Here is an 18,601-nt window from a genome sequence, read left to right as displayed (position 1 = left end):
GGGAACTGATGGGGCTGTACTGACGGACACTGATAAGGCGGCACTGATGGGCACCGATGAGGTGGCACTGATGGGGTGCCACTGATATGTGGCACTGATATGCAGCACTGATGGGTACACATAGGTGGCACTGAAAGGCGGCATGGATGGGCACTGAAAGACAGCATGGATGGGCACTGAAAGGCGGCACGGATGTACATTTATTGATGGTACGGATGGATGCCAATCAGTACCAAACAATAATGCCTGCCAATCAGTGATGCCCATTGTGGGCACTGATTGGCATCCATTGTGGGCACTGATTGGCATCCCTGGTGGTCTAGGGTGGCATACATGGTGGTGACATCCCTGGTGTTCCTAGTGGCGTCCCTGGTAATCCAGTGTGGGCATCCTCGGGGGGCTGCGCTGTTATACAATTAGTACAGACCCCCCTCCCTGTCAGAGCAGCCGCCGATCGGCTCTCCTCTACTTGTGGCTGACAGAAGAGAGTGAGGAAAAGCCAATTAACAGCTCTTCCTGTTTACACTGTGATCAGCAGTGATTGGACACGTCTGATTGAGACTTTTTACCTAGATTGGTGTTGCGGTGTGTCCGAGTGACACACAGCAACAATGATTGCCCGTCGCACAACGGCTTGATATCCTGCTGGACGTCATACAACGCCCGGTCAGGATACTGAAACCACTTTGCCAACGTCATATTGCTATACGGTGGGCAGCAAGTGATTAAACTGTACAAAAAGCAGGTGTGAAAAAACGTAAACTAAGTATGCTTTCAGAAATAGAAGCGTTAACCCTTTCGCTGCCAGGCCCTGTGCTCCCTTTTTTACAATTATTCCATTTCTTTATTTCTCCCACAGCTTTCATAGTTTGTTAAAGACCCCCCCCCCCCCCCCCCCGAAACCATATATTTTCCAAAAGCACATGACCAGTAGAATAAAAAATAAGGTGCTACTGATTTTTAGCTCACAATGAAATTTGCGCAAATGTCTATCAAAACAATATTTTCATTAAAAATACACTAAAATCATTGTTAGCGGATAAAAACACAGCACATTTTACACAATTCCTACTAGATATAAAAGCTTAACCTGTATTGAGTTAATAAATAACAAATATTTGTAATTTTTAAATTAGGCCTTTTTGCAAAATGGTGAAAACGGAACATACGCAAAAATGTAAATAACCAAGTTTTTCTAAAAATCTACAGGTTTTCATTGTTCCATTACAGCTTTCAGAGTTTGTTAAAGACCCACCAAACCATATATAATTTTCTGAAAACATAGGACCAGTAGATTAAAAAGAAGGTGCTAGTGGTTTTTAAGGCCCCATGATATTTGCGCAAAGGTGTATCAAATAAATATATTCGCTAAAAACTCTCTAAAATCATTTTTAGCACATATAAATACAGCACATTTTACCAAAATTACTGCTCAATTCAAACTACTGAGTTAATAAATAACAAATACCGTATTTATCGGCGTATAACACGCACATTCATTTTAAGAGGGAAGTTCCAGGAAAAAACTTAAAATTTTAAATAAGGAACTTTGAAGCAAAATAAGGGTCAGTGCCCATCTGCAGCCTCACCATTGACATCAATGCAGCCTGATCAATGCCCACCTGCAGCCTCATAGGTGCCATCAATGCAGCCTCACCATTGCCGTCAATGCAGCAGCCTCACCATTGCCGTCAATGCAGCAGCCTCACCATTGCCGTCAATGCAGCAGCCTCACCATTGCCGTCAATGCAGCAGCCTCACCATTGCCGTCAATGCAGCAGCCTCACCATTGCCGTCAATGCAGCAGCCTCACCATTGCCGTCAATGCAGCAGCCTCACCATTGCCGTCAATGCAGCAGCCTCACCATTGCCGTCAATGCAGCAGCCTCACCATTGCCGTCAATGCAGCAGCCTCACCATTGCCGTCAATGCAGCAGCCTCACCATTGCCATCAGTGCAGCCTGATCGATGCCCATCTGCAGCCTAGAGGGGACAGGGAGGGGGGTGGGACGATCTTCCCGCCCCCCTCCCTGTCCCCTCCGAGGCAGCTAAAATTGAAGTATTGGCATATAACACGCACACACTATTTGCACCCGATTTTCATGGTGAAAAAGTGAGTGTTATACACCAATAAATACAGTATTTGTACATTTTAAATTGCACCTTTTTGTGAAATGGTGAAAACTGAAGGTACGCAAAACTGTAAATAGAAACAATTTACCCTAAAAATCCAGGGGTTACCATTTTTCACTTACAGCTTTCAGAATTTGAAAAGACCCCTCAAACTAGACATTTTCTGAAAGCACATGACCTATAGAATAAAAAAAAAAAAAGAAGAAGTGCAGATTTTTTGGGCCCCGTAATAATTGGGCAAATGCTAATCATATCACTATTTTCACTAAAAATACACTAAAATCATTAAAGTGGTTGTAACCTCCTCTTGCACAATTTTACCTACAGGTAAGCCTTTAACCACTTAAGGACCAGCCTTGTTTTGAGATTTTGTGGTTTACATGTTTAAAACTGTTTTTTTTGCTAGAAAATTACTTACAACCCCCAAACATTATATATTGTTTTTTTTCTAACACCCTAGAGAATAAAATGGCGGTCATCGCAATACTTTTTTTCACACCGTATTTGTGCAGCGATCTCAGAAGCGCACTTTTTTTGGAAAAAAATTCACTTTTTTTGAATAAAAAAAAATAAATAAATAAGACAACAGTAAAATTAGCCCATTTTTTTAATATTGTGAAAGATAATGTTACGCCGAGTAAATTGATACGCAACATGTCACACTTCAAAATTTCACCCGTTTGTGGAATGGCGACAAATTTTTACCCTAAAAAATCTCCATTGGCGACGTTTAAAAAAATTCTACAGGTTGCATGTTTTAAGTTACAGAGGAGGTCTAGGGCTAGAATAATTGCTCTCGCTCCACCGATCGCTGAGATACCTCACATGTGTGGTTTGAACACTGTTTTCATATGCGGGCGCTGCTCACGTATGCGTTCACTTCTGCACGCAAGCTCGTCGGGATGGGGCGCGTTTAAAAAAAAAAAATAATAATAATTTTTATTATTATTTATTTTACCTTTTATTTTTTATTTTGTAAACATCCCTTGTAATAGAAAAAAAGCATAACAGGGCCTCTTAAATATGAGATCTGGGGTCAAAAAAACCTCAGATCTCATATTTAGACTAAAATGCAAAAAAATAAATAAATGAAATTTGTAATTTAAAAAAATTATTTAAATAAAATGGCCCTTTAAGAGCTGTGGGCGGAAGTGACAATTTGACGTTGCTTCCGCCCAGCAATTGTATGGAGACGGGTGGGGGCCATCTTCCCCTCACTCGTCTCCATACCTGACACGAGACAGGACACAATCGCCTCCGCCGCTGCCGACGGCTCTGGTAAGCGGCAGAGGGCACCGAATTGCTGCCGGGGGGGGGGGGGGGCACCTCTCCTGCCATCGATAAAAGTGATCTTGTAGCAAATCCGCCGAAGAGACCACTTTTATCTTGTAGCGCAGGGAGCTGCAATTAGCGGACCTCCAGCTGTTGCAAAACTACAAGTCCCATCATGCCTCTGCCTCTTGGTGTCATGCTTGTGGCTGTCAGAGTCTTGCTATGCCTCATGGGATTTGTAGTTTTGCAACAGCTGGAGGTCTGCTAATTGCATAACCCTGTTGTAGCGGATCGTCCGCTGAAGACGAGGATACCAGGGTTATGGCAGCTAGCTGCTGCCATAACAACGATATCCTCCTTCAAACAGCTGCCATAAAACTGCGGCGGGCGGTCTGTAAGCGGTTAATAAGGCATACCTGTAGGTCAAATGTATATCTCCTAAACCTCTACGTATTAGGAAATATTCACCTTGCATGCAGCCACTGACGTCAGCGGCGCATACGCTCTGAAGGTCCGGCGGATGCTGCTGGAAAAATCAGAGCTCCTTGCCGAAATGGGGACTTCAGCTACTCACAACACCAGATTTGCGAACCCAGAAGAAACGCCGAGGGAACATGTCAGCTCCCTCAGCGGTGACCGAGAGGCGGTGCGGGCGTTTCATTCTAAGGTAAGCTAGAATGCGGTGCATACCAGCTACTTATGCCCTTGCCTTACAGGTTTTTTTTTTTTTGGTCAGGGTATACAACTGCTTTAATAGTGCACATAACCACAACATAATTTACAAAATTCCTGCTCAATTACTGTCAGGTCACCTGGGACCAGGTGACAGATGCACTCTGTAGGAGTCGGAAGTGCACCGCTAGGTAGTGGACCCTAGGACTGACTGCTGCAGACTGAACCCTGGGAGGTTCAGGAAGCAGGTCTACTGGATCACTAACACAGATCCCACTGGGAGCTACAGCATAGATTCCCTAGGGAGCGGAGTCTAAGAGCCAGCAGGTGTTCACCAGAGCCTCTAGTGGTGAGGATGGACTGAGCTGCATTCTGGCTCCAGGTCGTGGCCCCCAGGGTCTCACAGCTCACGCTCACGGTAGACTACAGGAGAAGAGGAAGGAGGCAGCAGGCTGGAACAACAACAAGGAAAGTAAGGGATAAGTCAAATGTCAGGGTCACAAGCAGACAGGGAAAGTCGAGAACAGGCCAAAGTCGGTAACTGGAATCAGACGTAGGAAACACAGCAAGTACACACGAAAGCTAACACACAATGGTTGATCAGCCATGCTGGCTTGCAGTGCACAGGTTAATATAGGGTTCCCTGATAGGGCCTGGGGTGGAGCCATGCTTAGAGGAGAGGTTTTAAAACCAGCCAGGTGTGAGTGGCTGGCCTCTTACTCTGAACACACGAGGAGAAGGTAAGCTGACAGAGAAAGATTACTGCATAACCATGACAATTACTACTAAAGAATCATTCACATGTGGCATACTAAAGTGTACACCCATGGGAGGACCATGTTTACCTGCACGGGGATGCACAGGCATTCCCCAGCCATCTAGCATTTTGGATCGGATGATATCCGATGGAAATTGACAGGCGGTCCGTTTCTATCCGACCGCCCCATAGAGAATAGTGAGCTGTGTCCGTGTCTGCTCTGCATAAGCAGAGCGGACGCGGACCTATTACCCGCCTATTCAGTGGGGATCCCCCGCTGAGCAGGCGGTTCTGCTTGACAGAGTCCACTCCATGTGAAAGGGGTCTTACCAGAAGCGGCCGATCCATTAGGGACACAGGGGCACCCCCCCACCCACAGGGCGCTGGACCCCTACATTTGTATGAGCTTTTTTTTTTTCCTTTCAAGCCTGATTAGAGCCGGAGGCTCTAATTGGCTTGAAAAGGTTGGGCTGGAATTAATATTCGCTATTGCCTTCCGGGTTCTCCTCCCGGCCAAGACAGGAGACGGATCGGGTTGGCCAGGAGGAGAAGCCGCAGAGGAGTGAGTGCAGGGACACCTGGTCACCATGAAGAGGCTGAGTGCAGGCAGGGGGGGGGGCCCCCATCACCATGAAGGGGCTGAGTGCGGGCAGGGGGGACCGTCACCGGGTAGAGGCTGAGTGCGGGCAGGGGGGGCCCCCCCGTCACCGTAAAGAGGCTGAGTGCGGGCAGGGGGGGCCGACCGTCACCGTAAAGAGGCTGAGTGCGGGCAGGGGGGGCCGACCGTCACCGTAAAGAGGCTGAGTGCGGGCAGGGGGGGCCGACCGTCACCGTAAAGAGGCTGAGTGCGGGCAGGGGGGGCCGACCGTCACCGTAAAGAGGCTGAGTGCGGGCAGGGGGGGCCGACCGTCACCGTAAAGAGGCTGAGTGCGGGCAGGGGGGGGCGACCGTCACCGTAAAGAGGCTGAGTGCGGGCAGGGGGGACCGTCACCGTAAAGAGGCTGAGTGCGGGCAGGGGGGACCGTCACCGTGAAGAGGCTGAGTGCGGGCAGGGGGGACCGTCACCGTGAAGAGGCTGAGTGTGGGCAGGGGGGACCATCACCATGAAGAGGCTGAGTGCGGGCAGGGGGGACCATCACTGTGAAGAGGCTGAGTGCGGGCAGACTGTAATCCGCTTATCAGAGTTATAGAATTGTTAAGCATAGTCTGCTGAACAATTGTTATAAGTTTATGGTCATTGAAGTGACCATGAGCTTATAGAGAAGGAGAAATGAGGTCCGTACGCCATATAGACCTAGCCACCTGCAGGCAGTTCTGTAGGTCCGTAGGGACCTGGCATTGAAAGGGTTAATAGTTTATATATCAATCAATATTTGATGTGATCATCCTTTGCCTTCAAAGCAGCATCAATTCTTCTAGGTACACTTGCAAACGTTTTTTGAAGGAACTCAGCAGGTAGGTTGTTCCAAACATCTTGGATTACTAACCACAGATCTTCTGTGGATGGAAGCTACCTCAAATCCTTATGTCTCTTTATGTAATGACTCTATGGTTTTGAGATCATGACTCTGAGAGCCAAACCATCACTTCCAGCACTTCTTGTTTTTCTTTACACTGAAGATGACATTAATGACATTGGCTGCATGTTTGGAGTTGTTGCCATGCTGCAGAATGAATTTGGGGCCTATCACACGCCTCCCTGATTGTATGGCAAGATGGAGAAGTATCTGCCTGTATTTCTCAGCATTGAGGACACGGTTGATCCTGACCAAATCTCCAACTCCATTTGCAGAAATGCATCCCCAAAACGTGCAAGGAACCTCCACCACGCTTCACTGTTGCCTGCAAACACTCATTATTGTACTGCTCTCCAGCCCTTCACAAACTGCCTCCTTCTACACCCAAATATTTCAAATTTTGACTCATCAGTCCAGAGCAGCTGCTGCCACTTTTATGCATCCAAGGTTCCTATGTTTTTGTGCATAGTTGAGCCACTTAGCTTTGTTCCAATGTCCTATGCACAAAAACATAGGAATTGTGGTGCAGGAAAATGGCAGCAGGTGCTCTGGACTGATGAGTCAAAATTTGAAATATTGGGCAGTAGCAAATGGCAGTTTGGTCATAAAGAGACAACAAACCCAACAATCTACCTGCCGAGTTCTTTCAAAAACTATGTGCAGGTGTACCTAGAAAAATTGATGCAAAGGATGGTTACACCATATATTGATTTGGCTGTTCATTTGCGCTCCATTTTTTTAAATTTAAAAAAATACATTAAGACTTCTATTTCTAAAAGGATTCTTAATTTATAGCATTTTTTTAAACCTGCCCTAAAAACTTTTGCACAGTACTGTATAGATAAATCATTTTTCATGTCTGGATAGAGTAGGGAAGGACAAAAGCTTTTATGTTTTGTTTTTGTGTTGTCTTTGTTCTCTGGGGAGATTTCCCCTTAGCTACTTGTCTTCGAGACACAACAGAAATTGGGATAAAATTCCCATCTTAGGATAGTTTCACCTAAACATACATTGATCAGCTATAATATCAAGACCACCCACCATGACCATGCAGTCAGTAGCAGATCCTTTAAATACTGTAAATTATGAGACGGGGCCTCCATGGATTGGACTTGTTTTTCCAGCGCATTCCCACAGATGCTGGATTGGAGTGAGATCTAGAAAATTCTAAAGCCAAGTGAACAACTGAAAGTCGTTGTGTTCCTCCAACCACTATTGAATTCATCAGACTAGGCCAACCTCTTCCACGGCTCCATAGTCCAGTTTTGATGCTCGCATTCCTTTTGTAGATGCTTTTTGGCTTTCAACATGGGTCAGCATGGGAACCCAGACCAGCATGTGGCTATGCAGCCCTATACACAACAATCTGCGATGCACAATGCATTCTGAAACCTTTCTATCTGAACCAGCATAAACCTTTTTCAACAATTTGATCTACAGTAGCTCTTCAGTTGGATTGGACTGCACAGATCAGCCTTAGCTCATCTTGTGCATCAATGAGCCTTGACCACCCATGACCCTGTCACCGGTTTTCCTTCCTTGGTTCCCCAAGTATGGGTGGATCATGTATCATGTTCCAAAGGTGAACTTATCCATTCATTTGTTAGTCAAGTCCATCTAAATCCACTAGTGCATCTAACACTACCCTTTCCACAGATTGTGGAGATACCCTAATAATGAAAGCATGCCAGATCATCGGTTAAAAATTAAGGGGAAAACAAGTCAAAAATAAAAAAAAAAAAAGGGGGGGAGGGGGAGGAGGAAAGAAAACAAATGCAGCAACTACAGTTAAAGCGGAGTGCCACCCAAAAGTGGAGCTTCAGCTTTAAGCATTCCTTGCCCCCTGACATGCCACATTTGGCATGTAATTTTTTGGGGGGAGTGGGTACCTAGTTTTGACAGGTACCCAGCTCCCACTTCCTGCTCTGGTTGCATTGCACTAGGCGACTCCTCCTCTCTTCCTCCCTCTCTGCAATCTTCTGGGACATGTCCCAGAAGATTGCTTGGCCACTAAGGCTCGATTCACACCTATGCATGTTGCTTTTGAGCGTTTTTGGAGGTTTTTTTTTCATGCTTGCCACGTTTTTGAGCCGCATTTTTGCCGCGTTTTTGCCGCGTTTTTTTTTTTTTCATTTTTTTTTACAGTCTTAAAAAAAAATTACAAAAAAAAAAAAATAAAAAAAAAAAAAAAAAAAACGGCAAAAACGCATCAAAAACGCTGCAAAAACGGTGCACTTGCGTTTTTGATGCTTGTCCATTGAAAACCATTACATGCAAAACGCTGCTTTTTGCATGAAAAAAAGTCCCCGACCCTTTCCAAAAACGCAGAGATACAAAAAAGCATTGATGTGAACATGTTCCATAGGAACCCATGTTAAAAAATTCCCGTGCATTTCTGCAAAATGCAAAATGCATCAAAAAACGCGCTAGTGTGAATGGGGCCTAAGAGAGCCACAAGCTGTCACAGCCAGGTGCCCACACTTCCAATGCCAGCGCCACAGAGAGGCGGGGGAAAGGAGCAAGGCTTCGGGCGCCAGCATCACAGGACCGTAGGACAGGTGAGCGTCTGGTTATTAAGCGCCAGCGGCTACACTTTTTGTAGCTGCTGACTTTTAATAAACTTACAAACGAGTGGAACTCTGCTTTAACGTGCATCTATGATCAAAATATAAAATCATATATTCTTTTGCACATTGCATTTCAAATATGTCTAACCTATTCAAATCATTTTGAACAATGTTGAAAGTAAACTTACTTTTTAAAGAAAGTATTTCCTTGATATATGTGACACCTGTTCACTACTAAACTGCATATTGGGATGATGGGATGATTGAATTATTGGCTGCAATACAGATAACTCTCACTAGATGTCAGTGTACTTTATACACATATATGGTAATGATGTTTCTCAAAGTATGTTATTCTTTCCCGCAGTGCTTGATACAATGTTGCAAGAAGCAGTTGCTAATGTTTAACTGTTCACTTGCATAGATAGTTAAATAGATATAGATAGATATTGTAAATTATACAGAAGTAATGGAAAAATTAAATTTGACCTGTTTTTGATGGGAATATGGGTAGAATTATTATTTCTCATGGGGTTTATGGGAGGAATATCATAACACCTGACAATGAACATATTTAACCCATTATTGATAATACTACACATATAATTATTTTTCTACATGGAGATTTTGAGTGGAATATTGTAGTTAAAGCGGGGTTCCACTCAAGTTTTTAACTTAATCTTACCCCCTTCAGTTAATTGCATAGATGTTGAAATGCCGCACGAAAAAAAATTTTATCGCTGTAATTACCTTTATATTGTACTTTACTGTGGCACTTCCTGTCTCTCCTCCCATGAGAGTAGGTGTGTTTATTGCCTTTCCCCGACACCGCACTGTCTCCTGGGAGCTTAGTGTCAGGCTACCCAAGATTCAGTGCGGAAACAATGATCATGCGCGTGAACAAGCTGTGAATGAACAGCATTCACCGCATCCAGGAAATCAATGCTTGTGGGCTTCACATGCCCACAAGCAAGATGGAAACAGCCAGCATCACATTTTTTCGCCGGACTCCCGCTTTAAACTTACATACGAACATATTTAACCCATTTCTGATAAGAATATGCATATAATTGTTTTTCTACATGGAGATTATAGGTGGAATATCATAGTTAAACATACCTAGGAACATATTTAACCTATTTTGATAATGCATATAATTGTTTTTCTACATGGGGATTATAGGTGGACAATTACAGTTAAGCATACATAGGAACATATTTAACCTATTTCTGATCCATACTCTTATCAAGAACATGTTATGTTTCTTGTCAAGTGTAACCATGATATTCCATCCATTATACCCATGTAGAAAAAAACGATACCAATAATCTTTTCAGATACAGGTCAAATATGTTCCTTGTTAAGCATAAAGATGACATTCCCCCCATAATACAGAACAACGTATAAAAATAATTATTTCAATATTCTTGTCAGAAAGTCAGAAGTTTAACTGTTACTTGGAATGTGTAAATATGATATCCCACCCATAATACCAATGTAAACAATTATGTGCATATTTGTTTCAGAAATAGATTAAATATGTTTGTTGTTAAAGTGGAGTTCCGCAAAAAAAAAAATTAAAGTCAGCAGCTACAAATACTGCAGCTGGTGACTTTTAAAATAAGGACACTTACCTGTCCAGGGCGACCGTGATGTCCTCACCCAAAGCCGACCTGTCCCTCGGCTCCCGGGTGCAGGCGCCAGCATCTTCAGTAAGGGTATCAGGAAGGTGCCATATGTGACACCAGAGGGGGGAGGAACCAGATAAGTGGAAGTTCAATTTTTCGGTGGAAGTCTGCTTTAAGTGTATCCATGATTTTTCATCCATAATCTCCATGTAGAAAAATAATTATAGCCATATTTCTATCATAAACAGGTTAAATATGTTATGTAGGATGTGTGATGATAATATTACCCCCTAATCCTCTTGTAGAAAAATAATTATACCAATATTCTTATCAGACATAGGTCAAATGTGGTTCTTGGCATGTTTAACCATGATATTTCACCTATAATCCCAATGCAGAAAAACAATTATACACATAATCTTTTCAGAAACAGGATAAAATACATTGCTTGTTAAGTTTAAAGGATATCTAAAAGGTCCATTTAAAAAAAAAAAAAAAAAAAAATCATGTCATACTTGCCTCCTCAGTTGGTTTTGCACAGAGTGGCCTCAATCCTCCTCTTCTGGGGTCCCTTAGCGTCGCTCCAGCCTCCTCCTCTTCTCGAGTGCGCTGTTGGGGCCATGTCCTTCTGCTGCATCCATTAACACAGACAGCAGGACTCAGACCCACCCCCTACTTTGCGTAGTTGAATTTGCTTGACAGCATCGGGAGCCAATGGCTGCGCTGCTATCAATCTATCCAATCAAGACCCAAGACACTGGCTGGAGCCAGTGTGCTCATCCCTGTCACTGGAAAGACTGGGTTCAGGTAAGTAACAGGGGGGCTCTGGGGAGCTGCTGCATAGAATGCATTAAGGTGAAAAATCTCGAGGGTTTACAACCCCTTTAAGCATGAGATTTCCGTCCATAATCCCCTTGTATAAAAGTAATTGTACCCATATTCTTATCAAAATTCAGTAAAATGTGTTTTTTGCAGGGAAGTTTAATTCCCATTACCAGACAATCAGGACATGCAGTTCTGGGCGCCAGGCAAGTAGAATTTTTTCTTTATCTTTTTACATTTAGCCCTGCAAGCAGCAAGGTTTGGAGCCGACAGTCGGCTCTCTTGTTAAAAGCAATCCAAGCAGCTAACTTGATCACTTTTACAAGCAGCAGGAAAGGACGCCACGCCCCTCCCGCTGCCTTCAGCGGGCTGTCCTGATGTCCTGACACTCGATCGACCAGCCAGCACTTCCACCAGCTGATCACAGAGGCGAAAAAAGATCGGAACAGCTCTGTCTGCCTCTACGATATAGGAAACATGAAGCAATTAGCTTACATTACTTCCGTTTTCCCCAGCGCCGGTTTTAAAAATGGAAAGCATTTGATCACACTGATTTTGGTGGGATCGAATGCTTTTAAGGGCAGAGGAGAGATCTGGGGTCTCCATAAAGAGTATCTGTCTATTATTGTCACATGGCATGTTTACATTCTTTGTGACAGCAATAAAAGTGATAAAAAAAAAAAAAAAAATTAAATTTAAAGCGACAGTGTAAAATAAGATAACATTTTTTTTTTTAAAAAATATAAAGCGCCCCCACCCCACATGCTCATGCGCAAAGGCATATATACGCATCGGTGCTCCACACACGCAAGCAACCATCAACTCACACATCTGAGGTAGACGTCAGATCGCGGACAGTAATTCTAGCACCGGACCTCCTGTGTAAATCTAAAGTGGTAACCTGTAAAGGATTTTAAAACATTCCCTATGGCTAATAACATTTATGCCGTTTGTTGCCGTTGCACCAGCATGCGCAATTTTAAAGCATGACATGTTTGGTATCCATTTACTCTGCATAACATTATCTTATCTATTTTATCAAAAATATGGTTATATGTGTTTTTTTTTTTTTTTTAATTAAAATTAAGAATAATTTGTTCCCAAAAAAAAATTGCGTTTGAAAAACTGCTGCGCAAATACCATGTGACATGCAATGTGACAGCAATTTATTCTCTAGTACCTCTGCTTTAAAAAAAATATATAATGTTTGAGGCTGGGTTCACACTGTCGTAGAAAGATGGCTGTATGCTATGCACACAGCTATATTTCCTGTGCTAATAAGCACCCATTTCCGTCTTAATGATATAAATGCATCTTCCCTAAAATTTCACGCATCCAAGTAATCAGACACCACCACATTCTTACGTTCTCATCTCAGCATCTCTCTCCCCCTGGCCCTCAGCAATGAGTCTGCTTTTATTAACATACCAACTGGAAGTCCCAACTTGAGGGTTGTGCCTCCAACAGCCAAACGCCTCCTACAAAGTTTGTGACCTCACAGGAAGTGAACAATACAGAGGAAATGACCATATAAGGATTTACCAACACAGGAAATACAACAACCAATGAACAATGACTACAGGACATGATACAATATACAAATAACCAAATAACGATGACTACAGTTCCTCGTGGATGGGAGATTATCTGCAGGTGTACATCATGGCACCCCAAATATGTTGATCAGGCATACAGGGGTGACGAGCGCACATCCACTAAACCGATAATGTCTTTGCAGAGCAAAGACACCCCCCCACCAGACAATCGTTCTGTGCATTGCACAGGGGCCCTTCGCTGGTGACCATGTCCTCTCTCCGCAAACACCTCTCTCCAAACAACAGGAAGTTTTCCACTACCTAACAGGTCTCAACCAGCGTCAGTCTGCCCCAGTCAGCTCTTTAGAGCGGGCTGCGAGAGAACAAACACTGGGAGACTCTTATGACAATACATTAAAATACATCTTCATAAAATTTTCCAGAACAACACTGCACACCGGAGCGGCTCACAGCAGGGGTCCAGTGTGTCCCCATTCACCGCTTCAGGTCCAATTTCAGCCCACATTTTGGGCTGAATTCTGACCTGAAACGGACCAGAAAACGCACAGGACCCCAGTGCATTTTGCACCGAAGCCGCTCCGGTGATAAGTGAATCGGCTCCACAGAGAGCTGGTCACAGTCTTCTGCTATGTGAATTAGATGTGGGGAATCCCACATCCAATTTGCAACAGTGTGATTCCAACCGGGAGGGTTCCAAGAAATTTTCTAGCAAAAATAAATAAATAGATTTTAAAAAATGTAAAGTTTAGGTCGCCATAAAACCCCTTTTGTTTTCAAAAGCCCCAGACATTCCTAAAAGCACCTCTACCTAATAAACATCAACCCTTCATATTTTCCATCCTGCTAAAAAATGTTTTCAATTATAATACGGGACAATCAAAAATTGTGTAATCATGTTATTTTCCCCATAATCTCCTTGTAGAAAAACAATTATACCCATATTATTATCAGAAATTGGTTACCTATGTTCTTAGTTATGGTTTAACCATGACATTTCACCCATGAAGAAAAAAAATGGCGTGCGTATTCTTTTTAGAAATAGGTTAAATATGTTCATTGTTAGGTGTAATCATGATATTCCACCCATAATCACCCTAAAAAAACAATAACCATACCCATATTCCTATGAGAAACAGGTCAAATGTATTACATAGGATGTGTAGCTATAATATTCCGCCCATAATCCACATGTAGAACAATATTTATACCCATATTCCTATCAGAGATAGGTTAAATATGTTCCTAGGTAAGTTTAACTACAATATTCCCCCCATAATCCCCATGTAGAAAAATAATTATATGCATATTATTGTCAGTAATGGGTTAAATATGTTCATTGTCATGTGTTTACATGATATTCCTCCCATAAACCCCATGAGAAATAATAATTCTACCCATATTCCCATCAAAAACAGGTCAAATGTAATTTTTCCATTAGCAAGTGAACAGTTAAACATTAGCAACTGCTTCTTGCAACATTGTATCAAGCACTGCGGGAAATAATAACATATTTTGAGAAAAAACAGTCATTACCATATATACGTGTATAAACTACAATGACATCTAGTGACAGTTCTCAGTATTGCAGCCAATAATCCAATCATCCCAATATGCAGATTAGTACATCCCCTGAACTACAGAGGTTCTGAAATGAGGTGTTTCAGGATCCATAACCTGTACAGGAATCACTGATTGCAGGAAGCAAGGTATCATTGGATACATTACCTGTAGAACAGCCATTCTCAAACAGGGTTCCATGAACCCTTGGGTTGCTCCAAAAGTGACCAGGGGTTCCTTGAGCTGTGATTTACTTACCTCCCATCTTATAGTGCCTGCATAGTTCTGGAACCAATGCCATTTGGCAGGGCCAGCAGCATGATTTTAAGGGTGGCATTCTTCCCACTGACCACTACCAACATAAGGCCCCTTTGTAAAATGACCCCTGATTGACTAATCTTAATAGGTGTTCCCTGAGACCTCAACATTTTTTTCAAGGGTTCCCCTGTGGTAAAAAGGTTGGGAAAGGCTGCTTCAGAATATATATATTTTTTTTTATTACACACACACATAATATACTACATTTTTGTGTGTTTTGGGTACAACACCATTTTAAACGGAGCAAATAAAATAAATATATTTTTAGAATTTAATTATACGTTAATTTAACCACTTGCCGACTGGGCCATAGCCGAAAGACGGCTACAGCACGGTCGGGTTATCCTGGGTGGACGTCCGTGGAACGTCCTCCCAGAATCCTGCTCTCGCGCGCACCCGAGAACTTCCGTGACCGCCGGGTCCAGAGTACCCGGGCGCATCACGGATCACGGTAAACGGCCGCTGATAGCGGTCGTTTACCATGTGATCTCTGCGTCAAATGACGGAGCGATCACATGTAAACAAACCGGCGTCATGTCATGATGGCGGTTCCTCCCTCCCCTCTCTGTACCGATTGGTACAGTGCGAGGGGAGAGGGGGAGGGATCGGATGGCAGCACCGTTGTGGGCTGCATGTGCAGCGCTCACAGCGGTGCTCAGTGACAAATACAGTCACATCCATCCCTGCAATACACTCTGCAATATTACCCTGCAATTATACCCCGCAATATCTCGCAATTTTTAACCAGTTCCCGCCCGCCGTCATATGACGTCCTTGACTTTGCGTGGGGATATCTGAATGATGCCTGCAGCTACAGGCATCATTCAGATACCAGCTTTTTCAGCCGGCGATTCCCTACACCATAAGAATGATCATAACGGCTGTTCCACTGCTTGATCGTTCTTATAAGAGACGAGAGGGGACGCCCCCCCTTCCTGCCACCCTCCGGTGCTTCTACCGACTCCGCTACGATCGAAGCCAGGATCTTTTTTTTTTTTTTTTTTTTTTTTTTTTATTTCAGGCTTCCCAGCCTAGGAGGTGAGATGTGGGGTCTTATTGACCCCATATCTCACTGTAAAGAGGACCTGTCATGCCATATTACTATTACAAGGGATGTTTACATCCCTTGTAATAGGAATAAAAGTGATTAAAAAAATAGTTTTTTGGGGAAAAAAGTGTCCAACTAAAATAAATAAAGTAAAATGAACAATAAAAAAAAAAAAAAAAATTTTTAAAGCGCCCCTGTCCGTGTGCTCGCATGCAGAAGCAAACGCATACGCAAGTCCCGCCCACATATGAAAACGGTGTTCAAACCACACATGTGAGATATCACTGCGAACGTTGGAGCGAGAGCAATAATTTTGGCCCTGGACCTCCTCTGTAACTCAAAACATGTAACCAGTAAAAAATTTTAAAGCGTCAACTATGGAGATTTTTAAGTAGCGAAGTTTGGCACTATTCCACGAGCGTGTGTAATTTTGAAGGGTGACATGTTATGTATCTATTTACTCAGCGTAACTTTATCTTTCACATTATGCAAAAACATTGGGCTAACTTTACTATTTTTTTTTTTTTAAAGCACAAAACTGTTTTTTTTCCAAAAACAACGCGTTCGAAAAATTGCTGCGCAAATATCGTGCGAGATAAAAAGTTGCAACAACCGCCATTGTATTCTCTAGGGTCTTTGCTAAAAAAAATATATATATAATGTTTTGGGGTTCTATGTAATTTTCTAGCAAATAAATGATTATTTTTACATGTAGGAGAGAAATATAAAAATTGGCCTGGGTGCTCCAGAACGCCTGGAGGTGCTCCCTGCATGTTGGGCCTCAAAATGTGGCCACGCTGTGTAAAAGTCTCACACATGTGGTATCGCCATACTCAGGAGTAAAAGCAGAATGTGTTTTGGGGTGTAATTTGTGGTATGCATATGCTGTGTGTGAGAAATAACCTTCTAATATGACAATTTTGTGAAAAGAAAAAAAAAAGTAAAAAAAAAAAAAAAATCTTGATTTTGCAAAGAATTGTGGGAAAAAATGACAATTTCAAAAAAACTCACCATGCATCTTTTAAAATACCTTGGAATGTCTTCTTTCCAAAAAGGGGTCATTTGGGGGGTAATTGTACTTTTCTGGCATGTTAGGGTCTCAAAAAAATTAGGTCTTCAGTACTTCAGGTGTGATCAATTTTCAGATATTGGCACCATAGCTTTTGGACTCTCTAACATTCGCAAAGACCAAATAATATGCACCAAGTTGTACTTATTTTTACCAAAGATATGTAGCAGTATAAATTTTGGCCAAAATGTATGAAGAAAAATTACCAATTTGCTAAATTTTATAACAGAAACAAATAAAAATTCATTTTTTTACCAAATGTTCAGTCTTTTTTCTTTTATAGCGCAAAAAATAAAAAACCCAACGGTGATTAAATACCACCAAAAGAAAGCTCTATTTGTGTGAAAAAAAGGACAAAAATTTCATATGGGTACAGAGTTGTATGACTGAGTAATTGTCATTCAGAATGTGAGTGCACTGAAAGCTGAAAATGGTCTGGTTAGGAAGGTGGTTCAAGTGCCCAGTGGTCAAGTGGTTAAGGTGAAAAAACATCAATTCCAAACAGCTTATCACCTTCCACTATCCACTCCCATTGCAAGTAAATTAAATATTTTACAATTCAAATACTTCAGAAGGAGCATGTTCCGCGTTACATCTAGAAAGCTCTCTGGAAAGTAATGAATAAATCCTCACTGTATGTTTTCAACCTTACCTCACGCAGGATATCAAACTACGACTCCTCTAAAGCACCAATTCTTCCCCAAGCCGCTCACATCCGTAAGGCGGAGCACAAGTGTAAAAAAAATAAAATAAAAAAATAAAGCAGCGTTTGTCTATGTCTGGAACTTGTAGTTTACCGAGCGGCGGTAGAGCAGAGACTCAGTTACTCTGTGGCCATTACGAACTACATTTCCCGTCAAACCCGTGGAACACAGGCAACCCACTGATGATTGGCCAAAAAGAAGGGGGCGCTAATTCCTAACCAATGAGCGGACTCGGAGGCGGGCCCTAAGGCTAACAGTTACAGCACACAGTAGGTGTAACCAAGCGGTTGCAAACGACGGTGTGCCTCGGTGTGTGGAAGGAGTAGGATTTAGGCTCCGTTAACGTGAGAAGAAATAGCCGGGTCTGTCTGTAGACTTTGCTAACCCTGTGTTCTAGGCCGGGCTCATGCAGGATTCATAGAGCAAAACAAGAAGAAGGTTGCTTGTAAAAGCAGGTTTGGAGCTATGGAACTGGCAGCATCCCTGACAGAGGTCGCCGGAGTTTTGTTACGGTGCTTGAACAAAAAGGATCACCCTGGCTCCGCACAACGACACACGGCGAGTGCCCGTGTCATGGTACCGTTACGTGGGAGCCCCGGCGGCAGCTTCTCATTATTTTGCAGGGCTACCTTGTTTTGTCCGCTCCTTTTATTTCTTCGGCTGCCCTGAAATGACTCAAGCCTCCTCATTTGTTTTCATTTATGTCCCCTCCGAGGCTTGCAGCTCCTTCTGTCAGCGCTAACACCCGCTCTGTACAGTGGCGGCTGGTGCTCTAAATTTTTTGGGGGGGCGCAAGCAAGCTAAAAAAACTCAATTGCAGCCTCACTGTGCCCATCATATGTAGTCACTATTCCCCATAAATTGCAGCCTCTGTGCCCATCAATTGTAGCTTGTGCCCATGATATGCATCCTCTGTGCTCCTCATATGCATTCTCTGTGTCCATCTTATGCAGCTACTGTGACACCCCCCCCCGTTCGCCC

The 18,601-nt window shown here is 43.0% G+C and overlaps 1 protein-coding gene across 5 annotated transcripts in view; it reads right to left on the bottom strand.

Moving 5' to 3' along the window:
- Positions 1–17,717, bottom strand: part of GGPS1 (geranylgeranyl diphosphate synthase 1) — a 163,348-nt gene extending 145,631 nt beyond the window's left edge. For 2 of the 5 annotated variants that reach the window (XM_073627577.1, XM_073627579.1), the window contains exon 1: positions 17,569–17,648. The gene's annotated coding sequence lies outside the window, so the exon portion shown is untranslated. Of the gene's footprint in view, positions 1–17,568 lie in introns of all 5 variants that reach the window. The other 3 variants (XM_073627578.1, XM_073627576.1, XM_073627575.1) reach the window with 3 other exon arrangements.
- Between the last annotated feature and the right edge of the window lie 884 nt (positions 17,718–18,601).

This window comes from Aquarana catesbeiana, linkage group LG04 (genome assembly GCF_042186555.1).
Source record: "Aquarana catesbeiana isolate 2022-GZ linkage group LG04, ASM4218655v1, whole genome shotgun sequence".
Taxonomy (NCBI): Eukaryota; Metazoa; Chordata; class Amphibia; order Anura; family Ranidae; genus Aquarana; species Aquarana catesbeiana.
This window is presented reverse-complemented; position numbering and strand designations above follow the sequence as displayed.